This window comes from Halichoerus grypus, chromosome 15 (assembly GCF_964656455.1).
Source record: "Halichoerus grypus chromosome 15, mHalGry1.hap1.1, whole genome shotgun sequence".
NCBI lineage: Eukaryota > Metazoa > Chordata > Mammalia > Carnivora > Phocidae > Halichoerus > Halichoerus grypus.
In genome coordinates this window covers 19,632,077-19,652,317 of record NC_135726.1, presented here as the reverse complement: position 1 = coordinate 19,652,317, position 20,241 = coordinate 19,632,077, and the positions used below count along the sequence as shown (strand labels likewise).

At 43.5% G+C, this 20,241-nt stretch overlaps 2 long non-coding RNA genes across 2 annotated transcripts in view; one reads left to right on the top strand and one right to left on the bottom strand.

The window, feature by feature from the left end:
* Positions 1-20,241, bottom strand: part of LOC144380180 (uncharacterized) — a 141,474-nt gene that overhangs the window by 107,019 nt on the left and 14,214 nt on the right. The gene's annotated exons all lie outside the window — the stretch shown is intronic.
* Positions 765-18,675, top strand: LOC118550276 (uncharacterized). Its single transcript, XR_013444391.1, has 3 exons — positions 765-817; positions 7,916-8,042; positions 18,374-18,675. It is a non-coding gene; the product is annotated as an uncharacterized LOC118550276 (long non-coding RNA).

The following is a 20,241-nucleotide window of genomic DNA, read 5'->3' as shown; positions in this document are numbered from 1 at the left end:
GCCCATGATAAAGCCTTCCAGGATTCCCACCTATCCTCCAAAGCTTTCTTTCTCGCCTTGTTTTATAGCACCACCCCCCTCCTTAGTCCAGTCACCTTCTGCCTTGCATTACAGTCAGGTATGCCCTTGACTTTCTCTCATCCAGACTACAAGCTCCTTGACAGCATGGCTGGATTCCTTCTGTCCCCTTCGCTATCTGCCATGGTGACTGACCCATGGTGATACTAAACACTTGTTGGCCAAGTAAGGAGCATCATCTTAAGAACCCTTTGCAGTGACAAGGTCTCTGCCCATCTTTGAATTCCATTCCATCACCGCATGAAAATCAAGGCTTCCTCTCCATGGGTAGTGGATGGATAGGCTCCCTAAAATCTGGGGTCCACCATAGTGCGGGGTGAAGACAGAATGGCCATGGCATCATGAGAAGTCTGGGGCTCAGGCTGGGTTGTACCATGAGCAGAGGGACTGATCATGCTAGCTGAGGGCATCTGAAGCCACTGCCCTCCTCTAGCCACGTGCCCACACACCTTCCCAGCTCCTCTTCACCTGTCTCAGAGCCCAAGTTTTAATTTAAAGTGCAGTGTCTGACCCAACTGAAATGGAATCTAGGGAAGGTCGAATCCTATTAAGTCACCAGACCATAAAGCAGAAAGGTATAAAGTTGACAAATTGCTTCTCCCTGTGGCAGCAGCTGTGAGGCACTCAGCAAGGCTGGGCTCTGACCCAGCAAACGGCCAACAGATATTCCCTTTTTCCCAGGGACTGATCTCACTGTGCAGCATCCTTTCCCAGTCAAGGAGGCCTAAGTGTTTCATAGGTAAGTATTTATTCCGTGTATTTTATTTTCCAATTTAAATAGAACCTGGGTGTACCAGGGTCATGTGAACCTGCAGGATAATAAGTCCACAGTAACCCTTTAAAAAGGAATTTCTGCTGGTTGTGCAGCAAGTTAAAATTGCACAAGTCCCAGCATCCTGCCCTTTCCCTCCCAGATGGTCCTGGGAGGAGTTGAGGGTGTCACTCATGTGTTTCTGAAAAGAGTTCTCTTGGCTCCACTGGAGTATGCACTCTGCTCCTTGTTTATGCGCAGTCAGCCAAGATGACTGCATCCAGAAGAGGGGAGGATGTGGAGGGAGGCAAATACTGTGTACATTTTATCTGCGTTATCCCAGAGAATTCTCCCTACAACCATGGAATGGCAGTCTTATGGTCCCCATTGTAAAAATGAGCAGAGAGAGGTCGGCAAGGATAGTTACTTATTCAAGGTCAGATAGCTAATACAAGGTCAAGTTGGGATACAAGGTTTGCTCTTCCTGATTAAAGTAATTTTTAATCCATCACACAACACCCTGTTCCTTGCTGCCTCCAAAGCCCCTGCTCTAGTGCATGATTGCCTCACTGAAACAGCAAAGCAACGTCCTCCATCTAAAGCGTGCATTACTTATTCTCATGCTGAAATTATCCATTCCACTTTAGGACCTTTCTACAGATCTTACAGCTTCCCAGAAACACCCTGCTAAGAGTTTTGTAAACACAGCTATGCTGTTGGTCTGTGGCTTCAGTATTTCTCCAGAGCACCTGCCCATTTGACTCGATAGTTCTTGTTCTTAGCCTCACTGCTATGCAGATCGCCCTGCCCCTACCCACCTCAGGTCCCGAACATGGCTCCCAGTTCTCATCTCAGAGCCCTTGGTCTGATGAGCTATTAGGAAAAAAGCGTCAACTTCTGAACTTCAAGTATTATTGCTCAAATAAAACGCTGAAGTGGGATTCATACACCCTAGCTAAGGGACACTTCTACTTAGGCACACTAGTGAACCTCTGTCTCAGTTTCCTCATTGGTCAAAGCGGTAGTGTTTATGCCTCTCTCCTTGGGAGATAAAAAGTTGGTCCTGTCCTGTGTATATCAGGTGCTTTGAGTGGGAGTTAGCACAGAATGAAAGTTCAATACATGTTAGCCCCATCCTCCTCATCAACCACTCTACCATGTCCCAAGTCACCAATGTTGACAGGACAAGCATGCCCCACCTCTTGTTACTGCAGACAACCAAGGGGTTGGTTGAGGAGGGGGCTTACACAGAACAGAGTAGCCCTGAGCTCCCCACATCTCTCTCAGAAGCTGTGATTTCCTTCATGCCTGAATTAAAGAAAGGACCCAACATTAGCTGACTAACTCACTGCTGCTCTCAGAAGTGCCCTATTGTCTGACTATAACCCATTCACACCGAAGGTGATTCATGTGCCCAATACCCTTCCTTTGGGTTTAAATCTTTCTGAAGAATCCATACTCCTCATGCAAAGGCTCTCAGGATGACCCATCCCTCTAGCCCTGCAACCCACTGGGAAAACCTTTTTTCTCAATGAAAATAGAGACAGAATTAGGGCCACTGCTCCACTGACCAGGTCTTCCTCCCTTCCTACTTCCTTGACCCATTGCCAACTGCATCCATGCTTTTATCCATACTCATCAGCTGCTTACGTGAATAGATTGCTTAGCTCTATCCAGGAGATTCTAAGTTCTTAGTATCTTTAGGACTACACCTTACTTTTTAAAGCATTAACTTCAGAATAAAGAATAATAATAGTTTGATAGTTCGGATAAAAGCTGATTTTTCTACCTTGTCTGCATTCTTTGCATTCATGTAGGCCATAAAAATCTAAGAAGGTCTTACCATATACCAGGTGCTTTGCTAGGTGTCAGGGATACAAACATTTGTACAAATAAATGCAAAGCAGATGGAGAATTATAATGGAAGTATTGGCACAGTGGAAGCACAGGGGAGGGTGAACTCAGTTCTTCCTGAAAGAAGAGTAACCTAAAGCTATTCCACTCTTGGAAAATGCCTTCCTCCTTCAAGTTAGAGTTCGGAATTCCCCTCCATAGGAAAGCCTTTCCAATGAGCAATGTAAAGATTCAGAAAAGTGCAGTGAATTTCGAAGACTGAAAACAAGGTCATTAGGTTCCATCCAGACTTCCCTTCAATAGGTTTTGGAACACAGTTTGACCTGGGAAGTAACTGGATTTGGAATCTGGTGAGCCATGCATGGTGTTTCCCAGAAGTGCTTTTGAGCATGAAGAAAAGGAGGAATCTAGGAAACTCTTCAAAAGCCTAAGGAATGTAAATGAGAAACTTCTCAACCCTTTGCGTTTGTGGTTTGCTTTGTCATTTGCGGTTCTATCCCAACAAGGACTTTGGGAATTTCCAAGCACATCTCACTGCGACACTCGCCACTTCCACTGTGGGTGTCTTTGTTTTACATGTGGGGGGTGGGGTGGGCAGTGGGGAAAGCTCAAAAAAAGCCTGTCATTTGTGATGTATGAAGTCAGTTATCACATGCAACTAATGACTGGATATGAGAATAATTAGCAACCATTTAACCCAAGGGGCTACTTTTCTTCACTGAGCAACAAGGGGTTTCTTAATTTTCCTATATGTTTTGCTACTAGTGTTCATTTAATGCCAGAAGGCATCAAGAACAATTCCATTCCCATTCTCACCTACATCATTCCCATGCCTGTACAGGCATGAGAATTCAGAGGAAGGGATGAAGCAAGACACTGATCTTTGCTTAGTCAAGCTTTGAACGGTCCTAATTGGATTTAGGAAGACACGGTTATTTTCATTCAGTGTTCTCTCTACTGAATGTAAAAGAAGCAGATTAGGACTCATGCCAGAGTTCCAGCTTCTCACATGATAGATCTAAAGAATGTTACCTCTTATGGGCAAGTCCAGTTCTATGATGCAAGCTCTATTTATGAATTCATGATGACTCCCTTCCATCAGGGAGACAGTGGCTCCAAGATTTGCCTATCCAACCAAAATCTGTATCCTGAGATCTGACTATCAGAGAACATCTCAGTACACCAATGCCCAAGTTCATCATCTCTCCATTCCCTGTACCTTCCTCTCTGGGTGTTTCTATATTGGTGGAGGACGCCACCCGGTCATTCATTTCCGAAACCTGTATGCCATCTTGCTGTTCTCCTCTCCCACATCACCAAGTCTTATAGAGACTATCTTCTTAAAATCAGTATTACCTACCATCCTTCCCCCACCCCCTCTGTACACCATGGTCCAGCTCCTCATCACCTCATGCATGAATACCTTGAATATCTCCTAAGTGCCGCCCACACACACTTGAGCTGTCTCCCAGGCTTTCCCAGCTGCCATAGTAATCTTTCTCCAGTGTAAATGTCACTAAGTCACTAAATTCTTTACATTACTGCTCATTTCCCTTCAGGATAAATTCCAAGCTTCTTATACTCCCTGATGATCTGTGTGTGGTCCTACTCTCAGCCCCTTCCCTAAATGCACTCTCTATCTGTGGGAACATTCGATCCCTTCACCATCAGCTTTCTTTTACTATGATTTAGTGTTCCTAGGGCAAATAGTACAGAGCATGATTGGGTTTTATCTCTCAATCTGGAGTCACTGTCTTTGAACAAGTGACATAAATTCATTCATAGTATTGTGATTACTAATACTTGAACATATATAAGCCCAAGTATATGAGTAATCACAATACGATGAAGGAATTCATTCATTCTCTATTTGCTGCTCTTTCTGGTATTTCTTATCTTCTTATCCTTTGTTCCCTCTCTGATGTCTGTTGGATTGAGGTTCCTCTGCTTTGTTTCACCTGACCTGAATATTTAGTGCTTTGAAAGATTGTACTCTAGATCTGTTTTTTGAATTGTTACCTTATGCTTTAGATAAACATACTTGAACATAGGTTACTCTGAACAATTTTAGGCATAACCAGCATCTATATTCTCCACATAACAAGAATCTCAGCATGCTCTAAATTCCATCTGCCTCCTCTCTACAGCCCAAGCACATTGCATTGGAAATTAGCTGAAATCTTTTCGTTGGAAAATTAATTTTTAAACAGCAAAATAAGGGTTTTTTCTGGTTTATTTGCTCACAATTGTTTCTTTTATCTTACTTCTTCCTCTTGTATTTATCTTCCCCTTGCTTACAATTCTTTTCAAGGGATCTGCATATGGCACATTTTCTAAAATCTTTGCATATCAGAAAATGTATAGATTTTACCCTCGAACTTGAGATAAACTTTACTGGATATAGCTATCCAGATTTAAAGTTAATTATCTCCCTGACATTTGAAAATATTGCTCCATTATCTGTTGCACCCATTGCTGCTGCTGAGAATTCTGGTGTCAACCTGATCCACATCCCTTTATAGGTAATCAGTTCACCCAAGGCCAATGTACCTCACTCCATAAGCTTTTGGAATTTCCTTTAACGATCTAAGATTTCACCACGTAGTGTCTTGTATGGATTTAATTTTTCATTTATTTATTCTGTTTGACATCTAAGAACTAATTGGATTCTTCAATCCTATGAAATCACCTTCTATTGTGTTTGAATTATTGCTGGGTTCATTTTGCCGTTCAACTCATGTGCTGCTATTTCTTCTTTCAACAATCTTTAATATCTACTTTAATATCTACTTCCTCTCTAATATCTACTTCTTCTATCTGGGATTATTAAGACTCTACCAAATTGAGCCCTAAAATGTGTTCTTATTAAGTAGGAAAATTATGCTAAACTGAGCTGTTAACCGGAGTGAATAGGTTTGAAACAAAAGTGCCCAATTAAAAAAAAAATTTAGTTTTCATTACAGAAGTCTGTGAAAGGCCTAGACAATTCAGAATTTTAAATCCTCAGATGGAGCAAGATGTGGCAAGGAAATCATAGCTCAGGATGAAGGTCTGACCACATTCTCATTGGTGGTCTTTCAAAGACTCCTTCCTAATCACACCCCTGGAAGTCAAGGCAGCCCTGGTCATAGGTATACAAACCTCTGAAACAAGCGAATGACTTCAACAGAGCCTAACAAACCAAAAAAGACAATGTGCCCATAGCAACTTAATACATCCACACTATATATGCTTACCTGGAACCAGCACTTCCTAGGGCCACGTGATACATATGAACCAGGGACAGCACAAATAAATACGTCTTTATTTTTGGTATTCTGTGACCTTGGAGTATTTACATTTTCAACTAAACTGTTATATTGCCCAAGGGTTTGCATTTAATACCTAAGCTCATACTGAAGACATGTAGCTGGTGAATGACTTTGAACTGCTTGAAAAAGCAATGAGCTCCAAATAACAAAAGCAATGTGTTGAAGATGTTATTATTAACTCCCTAGCCATCCTTCAGAGTGTCAAAATCACCCTCCCAAGAAGCAGGAAGTCTAATATTGGTACAAATTCCCTGAATCTTGACATTCATTTTCAGGGTTTTAATTGACTCCAGACTCACACACCATGTGTCCCATGAAAGACAATAGTCATCTGCAAGATCTCATCACCACCCTCCCCCCCAAACTGTCTGAAACCCTGGAGACTCCTCCGAAAAGGTAGGGATCTTGTCAGATCATTAGCACCCTATTTTCAGAGGCGCTCTGCAAGGTGGTAGTGGCAATATTTATCTGAGTCTGTGATCGAGTCCCTCAGCTATCAAAAACATGCATCCTGGAAAATTTAGTCTTTAAAAAAAAATCCCATGTGTTATAGTCCTGGCCTTCATTATCCTTTCTGGTCAAGGCATTGCCCTTCTGCTGACAAAACAGCAAAAAGTAAAAATAAAGCACACATAGGCATAGTTTCCTAACAGAGAAGAAAGGGAAAGGAACTGGTATTAATTTAGGAAATGTACTGTCTACCAGTTGGCTTCACTCACACACACACAATATAGATACAGACTGATACAAAGACATAGACACAGGCGTAGATATGGATGTACATTTTCCCCTCACATAATCCTTTGGGTAGATAGAGTTACCTCATTACTGGATGTGCAAACTGAGGCACAAAGCAACAAAACCCCAGAACCCCCTGTACTCATCCTTAGCCCTCGACTAAGTAATAATGTAGTCTTAGTTGTTACTGTTCCCATTTGATGGTCAGGAACTGTATTTCATTCATTCCAGGATCCTTCTGCCTAGCAGAGTCTGGAACTTAGTAGGTGGTCAGTGAAATCTGACCCCCTGTCTACGAAGTCTGTCATTCATCATTACAACCTGTATTATTGTCCTATCAGCACCAACTCTTCATTGAATCAAGGAAATTTCATTGACCTCCTACTATATGCCGGGTCCTCTGTTAGGCAGAGCTATACAGGAATGAAAGGAACAGAAATAATTCCTAACCATCTACTGGGATAAATAACAACTAAGAATACATTATTACTTAGTGGAAGGCTAAGGAACAATGGAAAAGGTGACTGTGAAAGAGATGAATTCAGGAATGGGAGAAGAGGTAGGTGGCTGATAGCTCACCGGACATTAGATATCAGTGTTAGGGAAATCCTCTCTCAGAGGGTCATCATGACCTCTGCCACACTCACACTTACATCAGACACTGCATCTCCTAGGGCCTAGGGTTACTGGATTTAATAAATTAAAACAGGATTCCCGGCTAAATTTGAATTTCAGATGACCAATTTCTTTTATAACTGTAAGTCTGTCTCAAATGTTACATGGGACATACTAATACTAAAATAGTTCTCTTTGTTTACATGAAATTCAAAATCAGGTAGGTGTCCTGTATTTTATCTCTCGAACTTACTAGAAAATCATTCAACAACTTTAAAGTTAAATGGTATAAAATGTAGATTTTATTGAAATAGAGGTTGGAGACCTAAATTTCATTGGTTATTATACATATATAATTATTGAGAAGAGTTAACTTTCAAAGAAAGCATATCTGTGCAGCCTTTTTTTCTGTCATGGTTAATGTAGTTCATGAAGACCACAGAACAGCAAGTCTGGTACACAACACACACTCAATACTAACTATGGTCATTCAATTATTTTCATTCTTGCTGGTGGCATGCTCATTAATCCACTGTGCTAATATCTACTGAACCTTGTTATTTTCCAGGCACTGCATTGGGTTTTTTCACAAACACAATCTCATTCAACCTTTCCAGCATGCTTATGAGAAAAATATTAACTCAAGATTACAGATGGGGCAACTGAGTCTGGGTGATGCACTATCTTGAATCCAGGTGAGAGAATCCAGGTTTCAACCTAATTCATCTTGATCTCAAGGCCTCGGCTTCTCTATCACAGTGAGTGCAAACATAGAGTGTTTGGGTTTTAATTTAAAACTTCACCACAGGGGCATCTGGGTGGCTCAGTCTGTTAACCGTCTGCCTTTGGCCCAGGTCATGATCCCAGAGTCCTGGGATCAAGCCCTGGGTCAGGCTCCCTGCTTACTGGGGAGTCTGCTTCTCTCTCTGCCCTCTCCTCCCCTGCACCCCTGGCTCATACTTTCTCTCTCTCGCTCTTTCTAAATAAATAAAAGCTTTAAAAAAAAAAAAAACTTCACCATAAAGAAAGGAAAACGAATCCAAGATAGCTAATTCTAATTAAGCAGTGCTAAATTTATCTAGTATGTTTTTGCAGCAAGTAACCTCCTTGCTGTGTGTGGTTACTCATGACAGGTCACCCACCTCTCTTCCTTGCAGGCATAAATAACTCCAAGGAAAGAGTGTGTGGAAAGATGAAGAACAAGGAACTTTGGTATAAAAATGGCCACAATGGCTAGAATAAACCCGGTCAACAGTGAGTTGCGGGCCTTAGACTCTGCTCTGGTGATCCAAAACAAAGAGAAAGGCAGACAGAAGGAATGAGGGACAGTTTTTGTCTAATACCATTGTCCTTAGGTGTCATGAGTAGGCACCACTCTGAGGTGGAAATGGACTCAAGTCCTCTGGGACAGCTCTTAAGCTCCTTGCCCTCCAGGCTACTGTTGGTCTATCAGCTAAACATTAAGGGACCTTAATGGGGAACAAAGTCTGTGAAGTCCCGAGTTGTTCCTTCAGTATCTGAAAGTCCCCAGACACGGATAAGGTGTTGCACAGAGTAGGGGACAGAGTTGCAACAGCCTGCAAAGCTATTCTCCTGGCTAAATGTGGATAATAAAAATAACAACAAAACCTACATCCCCAGTGTATAATTTCCAAAGCTCCCTGTAGTGTAAGTATGATATTCATAATTATGCTCATTTTGCAGCAGAGGTCCCAGAAGACCTGAGAGGCTGGTTATGCTACTCTCCCCGAGTTTCTTAGCACATCCGCAAGAGAGCTGGAAACAGAAGGCAGGTCCAGAGCAAATGCTGAAGGTGTTGGATCTCATGCTACTGAAGGACATTCTCATGCATCCAATTGTCCATATTTTTTACCCTTTCATTACTAGGATGAACCTACCTACAGCCATTTCTCCACTGATGCACCAAAGCCCATACTCCTTTGCCTACCCAAAGACATCATTCCAAATATTAATACCAACATCATCAACTGTGACTTTGATACTTGGTCATCCTCATCAGACATCATCCTTACATCAGACACTGCATCTCCTAGGGTAAGAATATATGCTGCCTTATGTACAATTATTCATACACAGAGAGAGAGAGAGGCTTTCTGCCCCCATCTCACTTCAATTCTGCCTCATTTCTCTATTCCTTTAACATAAAAAAGGATAGATTGCTAAATGGATATAGGATTAGATAGACGGATAGACAGGAGAAGTCAAATCTATTAACAGGTTAATTATGAACCTGGGGGCGATATATGGACATCCACTGTACACTTCTTTCAACCCTTCTGCATATTTGAAAATGTTCAAAGAACAATATTGGTGGGGGTGGGGGAAGCTGTCTCTATTTACTTTCACCTCCTTTCCTAATTCTCCTAAGACCACTCCAATAAAGCTTTCACCACCACCATCCACAAGTTCTTGTCAACATCACCAATGACCTTCACATTGCTAAACACAGTGGTTCTTCCCAATCCTCAACTTGATTTTCAGCGCTTGACTCCTTCCTCTTCCAACACTCCCCTTCCCCCAACTCAGCTTCTGGGAGATCACTCTTCCCTGGTTTTCCTCCTAGGTCATTGGCTGCTTCTTCTTCTCAGTTTCTTTGCCTCTTTCTTCTCACCTCCCCAACATCTAAGCAGCAGTGAGCCACAGGACTTACTCCTCAGACTTCTTTTCTGCTCACACTCTCATGCTGAGCTCATCTAGTCTCACGGCTTTAAATGATTTACAGATGACTTCCAAATATGTATCTTTAGCCCAGACCTTGCCCCCTGAACTCTGGACTGTACTTGGAGGTCCCGTAGACATTTCAGTCTTAAAACATCCGAAGTCCAACTCCTGGGTTTATACCAGCACTGCCAGTCTCACCCATATCTGCTTATCACCTTGTGAGTAAGCCCCAACTGGTCAGCGAAGGGATGAGGCACCACAGAAATGATAACCAAGGCTCTGCAGGTGACATGCTATCAAATGCAAGACATTTGAGTAAGGCCATCCTAGGCCATCAGCCAGTTACCAGGCAACGAACCAGCTAATGACAGATACACTTGCAGGCTCAGATCAGCTGAGTTGGCCCAGCCAACCCACAGAATTATGAAACCAACAAAAGGTAATTTTCTTAAGGCATTAAGATTTAAGAGGTTTTGTTCTTGATGAAAATTTTTAGAATTCCCTATTCTAGAAAGTACATATAATTTTAAGCAAAGAGAGTCATTCTCGAAAAAAATAATTATCTAATTCTCTAAATACAAGAACTGGGAGCTGGTCCTGTCTTTTGCCCTTATTTCCTTGAATACGGTCCCTTAAACCGTCTCAATTTCCTCACCTAGAAAAGTTTTCATGTTAGGACAACTTCTTCCAACTACCTTTGACATTCTTGGGTGGAGCTTTTGCACACTCTCCTGAGTCAATACACACCACTCCCTTCTCTCTGAACTGCAGACAAGGGATAGAGACAGGTCTACACAAATGTGTCCTCTGTTTCTTTTTATTTAATGCCATGTGATATTCTGTGGATTTTAAATCTAATTGGTATAGTTTACATGGTGAACATGCCTCCATTTTGTATTGACTAACTTTTGAGATTGAATCAAAGTATGAATTATTAAAACCTTAATTTTTAACTCTAGGTTGAATGCAAATATGGTTTTAAAATTTATTCTATTTTGCAAATTCTTCCATTAATTTTATTAAGAAGCTACTGGGATCTATCAATTTTGGATTTGATCTGTTAGAAAGATGGTCCAAGGACTTAACAACTAACTACACATGCCCCAAATCCTGACCCAGAGCAGTTACATTTGCCTTAACAAAATATTACTAATGAATCAGCAGTCTGATCAGATTGGTAGAGTAAAATAACAGATTCCACAGGGCCTAGTAAACCCTAACGATAACTACGTCTGCTCCTTTTTCCTCTTCTTACTTGCTTGGCTCTATTCCAGTACACTCTGATCACATGTAGGAAGCCAGGCCCATGAGACCCCCTGCCCAAGCTCCTCCCACCCAGCCTCATTTACACTGTTCTTATCTAGGGTTCCACACCTCACTTTATTACATATGGTTAGCTCTTAATGTATGGCATCACCATTATGAATTTACCAGCCATCTGCCCTACTGGACTCAAACTCCTTGAATTCAAACACTGAGTCTTATTTACATCTGGATGCCTTGTGCCCAGCATGGGATTTGGCACAATGTTGGTGCTGCAAATAGGATTGAATGAGGTATGAATGATTGAATTCAATTCAATTCACTGAATGATTGAATGAGGTAAAGAGCTTCATGTCTCATTGTCAAGTATAGATCTCCCTTGGGCCATCTTTTCTCTTGGGAAGGCTGAGAGCTAATAAAAACTATGCAAGTGTTTATTACCATCACCATCATCATCATCACTCATTTCACGTCAGTAGCTGTGTTCTCTGGATTTGTTTCCCCAGTCTTTATTATCTAATAAGCAGTGGAAGGCTGGGCAAAAATCCAGGCCTCCTGGCTCTAAGTCAGTTAATCGTTCCTCACAACATTATTATCATTAGTCTGATGGAGACCCAGAGAGGTCAACATAGCAAGAGTGGCCGAGAGAAGACTAGAACAGCTCATCAGAGCTATTGCCCCAACAGACAAGGGGGAAGAAAGTTAACATTCAGAAAACAGTTATTCTGTCCTGTCATTGTGCTTGTCACTCTACAGTTCACCTCTTATTTAAAAAAACAGACTTGGGGGGCACCTGGGTGGCTCAGTCATTAAGCGTCTGCCTTCAGCTCAGGTCACAATCTCAGGGTCCTGGGATCGAGCCCCATGTTGGGTTCCCTGCTCAGTGGGAAGCCTGCTTCTCCCTCTCCCACTCCCCCTGCTTGTGTTCCCTCTCTCACTGTCTCTCTCTCTCTGTCAAATAAATAAATAAAATCTTTAGGGGCGCCTGAGTGGCTCAGTCATTAAGTGTCTGCCTTCGGCTCAGGTCATGATCTCAGGGTCCTGGGATTGAGCCCTGAGTCCAGCTCCCTGCTCGGCCGGAAGCCTGCTTCTCCCTCTCCCACTCCCTCTGCTTGTGTTCCCTCTTTCGTTGTGTCTCTGTCAAATAAATAAATTCTTTAAAATAAAATAAAATAAAATCTTTAAAAAACAGACTTAGGTTTTTTGAGAAGTTTTAGGTTCATGGAAAAATTAAGAGGAAGGTACAGAGATTTCCCATATATATTCTCTGGCTATATATATATATATATATATATATATATATATATATATATATGTATATATATAGCCTAACCTCCTCCACTACCAATATCCCCCACCACAGTAGTCCACTTGTTATAACTGATGGATCTACAATGACACAGCATAATCACCCAAAGTCCATAGTTTACATTAGGGTTTACTCTTGGTGTTGTACATTCTATGGGTTTGAGCAAATATATAATGACATGTACCCACCATTATAGCTTCATACAGAGTTGTGTCATTGCCCTAAAAATCCTCCATGCTCTGCCTACTCATCTCCTCCCTCCCTACCCATGGAAACCACTGATCTTTTCACTGTGTTCCTAGTTTTGCCTTTTCCAGAATGTCCTATGCTGGAATCATACAGCAGGTAGCCTTTTCAGAATGGCTTCTCTCATTTAATAACATGCATTTAAGCTTCTTCCATGCCTTTTCATGGCTTCATAGTTCATTTCTTTTTAGCACTTTTAGCACTACTTTGAGTAGTAGTCTGCTGTCTAGATGTATCACAGTTTATTTATCCATTCATCTACTGAAGAACATCTTGGTTGCTTCCAAGTTTTGGCAGTTATGAATAAAGTGACTATAAACATCTGTGTGCAGGTTTTTGTGTGGATATAAGTTTTTTACTCCTTTGGGTAAATAACAAGGAGTGTAATTGTTGAATCATATGGTAAGAGTATACTCAGTTTTGTAGGAAATTGCCACATTGTCTTCCTAAGTGGCTGCACCTATTTGCGTGTTTCCCCTTTTTAATTCTAGGACAAGGCCATGAGGTCAGTTATAGTATTACAGATGAGGAAGCCAAGCTGCAGTGAATTTTCTAGGCAAGGCAGTGAATAAGTAACCCACCACTCACCACCCTTCAAGCCAATCCCCAGGACATCCTAGATGTTCTACAAATGTTTCTATATAACTTCAAGTAATTGCTCACAGCCCTATCTCCAGGTAAAATAAGAAATCTAGGACATCTCCTACTATGGCCAACTTTACTGGAGGCTGAGTAAAGAAGAGAATGCTATTAGAAAAAAATAAACCTACCAATAAACACTATGGTTGTTATAGACCAAACAGCCCTTCAAGATAGGAGAGGGACCAAAGCAAGCATGTTTCATGAATAGTAATCTGTCATTCCTGAGCCCCAGGAAGTTTGAATAGGTTGTGTGTGACTCTGCTCCCACGTCATACATTTCACAGGCAAACACTGAGACTGTGGATGCTTCTGAAGGAAGGTACCACATAAATGTTTCATGGCATCCAAATATTGCATGGAATATACTTACACTAAAAAATTGTCATGTATTTAAAATTCAGATACAACTGGATGTCCTGTATTTTTTTTTGCCAAATCTGGCAACTCTACATGGTTTCTTTTTGACAGTGAGGACACTCTACCAGAAGACTGGTCCTTCTGTGTCATTGACCAGAATGATGACCCATGTCCATGCTTACGTTGACCCTTAGCCGGGGGGGGGGGTAGAACCTCCATCAGGATTTAAATCACTATGGATCATCACTATGAGCTTCCTGAAGTACAGAACCATGGGTACCGAATGGGGCTGGTGAGCCGGGTACCAAATGGGGCCAGTGAGCCACAGGGAAGGGAGATGGCAGCCTGCAGCATCAGCTCCATTAATATCATTACCACACGGTTCCATGGTTGATGCATTTTTCCAGTCCCAACGAAACACACAGGTTCTTAGGACTTAGTCTGCCACAGCTATGGAGGATGGAGGGAGCTGGATGCATCAGATGAGGCAACCTCTAGCCTGCCTTACTCTTTATTTTTGGCCTGTGCTTCAGGAGCTACTACTTCGTGTCCCTTACTTCCTTCAAGGCAATGCCTCAGAGGTCCTGCTGTGGACAGAAGACCGGCCTGCACGAGTAAGAAGGACATGCTGCTTTGCTGAATGACAGAGCCAGCTCTGGATCATGTGTGCCTTTAGGCAGGCAGTCTCCTCCCCTGTAAAAGGGGTGGGGGTGTACTGTAAAGGAGGAAAAGTCCTTTCCCACTTTGTTTTTGGAACAGAAGTCATCCCTGGCTTCTCTCACCCTACACCAGCTTTGGCATCTCTTGGCAGCCACTCATTTTTTTTCCTTTCCCTCCCCCACATCAGAGTTCAAATGAGTATCAAATATATCCTGGACACTAGTGGGCAGATGCTGACAAAAGATGAATAAAATGTGCCCCCCAGCCCCACGACCCCTGAGCTGACAGTCCAAGAGACATATCGACAAGCACACAGCTGACTGCCATTCAGTATGGGGAGCGCCACTGTCAAGTGATAAAGAAAGTTCCAGAAGATGTCTGAGGAAGAAGGGAAGCAAGAATCCCTATGCACGGGAAGCTGGGAAGAGTTCAGAGAGGGGACTTCTGAATTGGGTCTTGAAAGAGGAGTAGGGTTTTACCACTCAGGTGTAGAGCCTGTCGTGTTTAAGGAGCACTGAGAGGCTCCATTTGGACAAGAGAAAGTTCCAGGGTGGTAAATGATGATGAAAAGCAGTAGAAGGACTGCTTCCATAGCAATGGGGATAAAAGAGCAGGAGGAATCCATCAAGTTTGTGAGCAACTAGAAGACAATTATTTCTAATGCATCAATTCTCAAAATGCTTTTCCTGGCAACATTAATTCACTTAGGTGATATTGAATCCTCTTTAAAAATAGGGTTGCTAGCAAGGCATTTCAAGGCAATGTGATGCAGGATCCTAGAGCGGTGCTTAAATGGGAATGTGTCACCCCACTAAGTATTCGCCTCATTCACAACACGGATCCCATGAGAATGGACACATTCCAGAAGCAGCATTTATACTGCCTTTCCATCTCTTGGTATTTTATAACACCCTCAACCTAAATGAGGCTCCTAGAAGGACGAGTAGTGGTTTTCGGGTTGAAAATCAGTGTCTATTCCTTTCAGCAGGAAGCTGACATCTCATTTTTTAAGGGTGACATGCCATTACAAAGATGCATTGAAAGGTTAAAATTCGAACACACTCTTGAACATTTTAAGTGGCACACCAGCTAGAAAGGAGCTCTCATTAGGTGTAATGGCTCTTCTACCTTGAAATGCGGGAGAAGGACGTACGCTACAAGAAAATATAACAACACATGCTGGGTAAATAAACACTCTCTCGAAGAAACCAGAACAGAACAGGTTTTGTTCAGTTTCAAAATGGCGCAGCCTGTTACGATAAAGGGAACCAAGCCCAAATGTGGAGCCATACACAGACAGAGTTAGGTTTTATTAGAAGCCTCCTTTTATAAAAGCCCATTGCACTCTGCAAGAAAAGCATTGGGAGGGCACCCCGATTTTCAGCAAGTACTACTTAGTTATCATTATCCTCATTGTGGACGTTTTCTGGGAATGACATTCACCTACCTTGAGTGAACTAAGAGCTTTCTCCCAAATGTCTCCCCCAAAGGAGGGGGCTTTATATTCTCCACTTTCAGGTAAAGAGAGAGAGAAAGAGATGGCAAAAGGGCATCCCCAAGACTACATAGCTAAAGACGGAGAGATCCTCGAAAAATCCAGGCTTCCCTGAACCCAAATGGAGCATCTTTCTGCTAAAGCCCAGAGACAGTAAATGATTTGCTCAAGTTCACTAGGCCCTGGAGGAGGGTTGGAGTTTGAACCAAAAACGTTGTTTTTCTGAATTCAGATTATGCCCTTTCAGTATGGTAAGAATGGCTTCCTTTCCCGATTGAAAGGGAATAACTTGATAACCTTTAAAATCCTTCTTCAGAGAAAAAAAAATACACATTTATATTTCTGCTGCAGTGCTCATGGTTCTACCTGCCTCTGAGCTGGTTTTCTTGGCCTCCTCTGCACCTGAGGCTTTGTTAACAAACCCTCTTTGAGGTTAGGGTGAGAAATGGTAATTCAGCTACTCACAGGGGCTACTGGGAAGCAAGGCTGAAAGGTTTCCAGAAAGCCAGCAGGCACAGGTCATGTTCTCAAAGGACAAGGGCAAAAGAGCCAAGAGTCATTTTCCCTGTGTGGCACATATGTGAGTATGTGCTGGGGGGCGAGGCAGCGGGGGGGAGGAAGAGACAAAGAGGGAGCGGGGAGGAGGAGGAAGGGAGGAGTGAGGGAGGAAATGGGGAGAGGAGGGGAGGGGGCTGGGGGAGAATGAGAGATTATACCAGTGGCAGGGAAAATCAGTTTAAATACTTTCAAAATAAATTTAACTTTTGGGCAGAATCTTGGTTTCCAAATAGGCTTACAGAATCCCCATTTTTCTCATTTCAAAGCTTCCTATGGCATCCAGCATTTCTACAAATATTCCTTTGTAGAAAAGTAGCACTGTAAGAACAAAGACGCATCACAAAATAGAAATTGGGACACAACACATTCTCTTCCCAACAGCAATCTATCAAAGGCATGGCTCTGATCTAGGGAGGAGAAGCGTTCCCAAGGTTCCCAAGGTAAGGTGCTTTGAGCGTCCCTTCCCACCTGCATGCCAGGAGCTGAGCATGGTCTCAGGGATATACAAGGAAGACCAGGCCAAAACTACCAGAGTCATCCCTGGGGGTGGATGGGATGTCAGGCCCCTGTGGCCCCATGCTCTGCCTCCATTTTTCCATTTCTCCCTTGAGGTAACTGAATTTGCTTCCCATCACAACAGACCCTGGGCACAGTATTCTGCTTTGAACTCATGACCTTAGTCCAGCATCCATCTCTTCCTTTGTTCCCTTTAGCATAATTAAAAGAGAAGACTTTACTGAATCGTAAGGGAGAAAGAATTGAAAGTAGAAGATTCTAAAGAGGGGTATGGTTTTTTTGGGGAAAGCTACTTTTAAACCTGCATGTTCCCCTCCTGTAAAACTCCTTTAAGAGATGGCACTCACATTTAGCACACAAAAGAAGGCCTCAAACCAATTCTGGCTTGAAGCTCATCAGCGAACTCCTGGGTGCAGGGTATATGCATATCATGGAATATTAATCAGCCTAAAAAGGAAGGAAATTTCAACACAGGCTACAGCCGAGATAAACCTGGAGGGCATGATGCTCAGTGAAATAAGCCAATCATAAAAAGACAAATACTGCCTGATTCTACTTCTAGTAGGTACCTAGAGGAGTCAGATTCACAGACACAGAGGGTGGACTGGCGGTTGCCAGGGGCTGGGGAAAGGAAGTGCAGGAAGTTGTTGAGTGGGTACAGAGTTTCAGCTTTGCGAGATGAAAAGATTTCTGAAGATGGAGGAGAGTGATGGCTACACAACCTGAATGTAGTGAATCCACTGAACTTAACATTTAAAAATGGTTAAGATAGTACATTTTACATGTATTTTACCACAATGAAAAAAAAGTTTTTTAAATTTTAAATCTGGGGACATTTCCACAATGACTTTGTCTTTTCAGCCTGGTTCTGCAACCTTCATGAATCACTAGATTCCACCAATTGTGCAAATTAGCTGCAAGATACGCTCTTGACTTTGTTGGAAACAAATGGGATTCTATATTAAACTGATTTTTTTCCAACTAACTTTAAGGCTGCAACAGAACACACTTACAGATCCCAAGATCTCAATTACTCTGTGCTAATTAGATATCTCATCCATTTATTCAGCTCGTCATTTAATAAGTAATATTTTGCTCATCGACCTTTCTCAAAACCTGAAGACAACAAGAGCTGCGCTGGCTCATCTAGCAGGAGAGGGGAAAAAAAGCCATATGCATAACTAACTAATCAACAATAGATTCAGCTGACATTTATGAAGCTCCCACGATAAGCTAGGAAGTGGGCAAATAAAACTATATGGCCACGAGGTTCTAATTTAATTCTCTTTCCTATGCAGAGACACATCATGGTGAAGCTCCATGAGGAGCTCAGGAGAAAAGTTTTCAGGTCATCAGTGGGGAGGCAGATGGCGAACGAAGCTTCACGAGACTGCTCGAGCAGAACCCAGATGGCGAGATGAGGAATGAGGAAGGCCTCTTGGAGACCATCAACACCCATGGGGATGGGCAGAGAAGTAGGACTGGAAGAGAGAGGTGTCACCAAATTCAAAGGAGAAAGGGGTCTGCAGCGGAAAGTAGCGGTCAGCAGAATCTTATATTGTCAACTAGGATGAGAAGTAAGGGGTCATTAGAATGTGACACGTAGGAGGTCCCTTGTATTTTTGGAAAACCCTTTCCATAGAGTTGGGGTGATAAAAGCAAAAATGACACCTGGATAAAATGGAATACAATGGGACAAATAATTGTGGATAGTTCTTACGTGACCATTGACCACGAAGTGAAGGAGGCATCAGAGAGGAGCCTCAAAGGGAAGCAGACAGATCCAAGGCTGGGAGGTTGCGGAGTGGTATCTGTGGTTGAGCACTTTGTAGGTTGTGCTGGGAGTGATTTGGGGAGAGAGAGAGATTCAAGACTCAAGAAGTAGAAGGGTGGTCAGGTTAGAGGAGGATAATCCTAGAGTGATGAGAGACGGGAGCCAGAACCAGGCAAGAGGGCATACCCTAGAGGAAGGGAAAGCCCTTTTACAAAGGAAAAGCAGACCAGGTTCAATGCCACCTCTTCCACGGAGCCCCTCATCCAGACCCCAGCTCACCTAGTGCCAACCCCCCTTGCTGACCATGGGAGGGCCACGGGCAGAGTGGGCACAGGGCAATTATTTATGCACACGAGGACGGAGAGACTAGGTCTTGCATGGCTCAGAAATGGATTCTATGTCAAACCCTGGTGTTGAGCCACCGGCTACGGCGTGGGCAGCAGCAAGACTGCGGCCCCAGAATGATCTGCCACTCACTTGGATTCTCCATCCCCGTCTCTCTCCTTCTCATTTAACCCCCAATCTTTTTATTCCAGTGCATTTCTTCTCCTGAGGACGGAGACACTGGGTCATTCTATAATGTGCTGGGAAAATCCAGAGCCCTTTATGAAAAGGCAGGCAGAGGCTTTCTTGTTCACAGCAGGCAATCTGAGCAGAGCTCAGCCATGCATCCATAGGGAAGGGGAAGGGCGAGCTCGTCCTCCCCCTTCCCTTGTCCCGTGGGGCACTCTCCTAGAAGCACTAATGGTGCTTAGGTTCACGCAGTGCCCAGCAGTGAAGCGAGGCCTGCTTTTATAAAGCAGTCAGCAGCCACCTGCTCTGCAGGAGATGGGGAGAAAGCAAACTCTCAGAAGAGAGACGCCTGGGCGGCACTGTCTGCCGGCTGCCGCAGCTCCCCCACCCCCACCCCCCTACCCCACTGCTGGGTGGAAGGACCCAACAGAGAGGCTCAGCCCAGCCCACAGAAGAAGAGCTGGCCTCTCACAGAGGGTTGACCCCCCTCCTTGTCCACACCTGGCCTAAAATTTCACTTCCTGCAGGTAGGCCCTGACCCCGGGCCTCCTCCTGAGAACACAGCTTCTGCCTCCTTCCAAAGGCAGCCCCACCCTGCGTCCCAGACCAGGGCCTCGGAGAACTGGTGCCCTGGAGAGGCAGCTCTCACTTTCTCCCCCTCACTGAGGCCTCTGCAGGATGTGCACTCTGCTCCCACACGGGTCCCCGCTCCCCTGCCTCAGCCGCCCCATCCAACTCACAGCCAGCAGTTGCCTCATGCATTCACCTGGCCCTGCCCCCTGCCAGGACACCACGTGGGACCCCTCCCCTGGGCCCCCCCATTCCTCACTGACCAGCCTTTCTCATTCCACGCTGGCCTCCATCCCCTTCTTTGTAAAA